Genomic DNA, 442 nt, shown 5'->3' with positions numbered 1-442 from the left:
TTTTCTTTTTTAGTTTTTTAGATTTTTTGGGTTTTGTCTCACTTTCGGGGCTTTTAACTTCTTCCTCACTATCTAGGGAAATAAGATCCTCTCCCTGTTCTTTTTCAATTTTAGAATCCTTGGTTAGATCTGAGGTGGCTCTAGCCTCCTCCTGGGGTTGATCATTTTGCATGATCTGCTTTCCCTTAGCGACTATAATGACAAGAGCTTCTATTAAGCTCTGAACGAACATTTTATGCTGACTAAACTTTTGTCCCATTATTACCTGTACTTAAAATAAAACATAAGTAAATACTTACCAGGACATCTTCTCTTTGTCCTTCTACATTTTTCGCTGGCCTTTCTTGGAACGAATCTCTGCCGTCCCCTTCTGTTTTCTGCCGCGGCTTTTCTCCAGACGAATCACTGCCATCCCCTTCTGTTTTCCGCGGGCTTTTCTTGC

This window comes from Tupaia chinensis, unplaced genomic scaffold (genome assembly GCF_000334495.1).
Source record: "Tupaia chinensis unplaced genomic scaffold, TupChi_1.0 Scaffold148611_1, whole genome shotgun sequence".
In the NCBI taxonomy this organism is placed as follows: domain Eukaryota; kingdom Metazoa; phylum Chordata; class Mammalia; order Scandentia; family Tupaiidae; genus Tupaia; species Tupaia belangeri.
Note: the sequence above shows the minus strand (reverse complement) of the source record.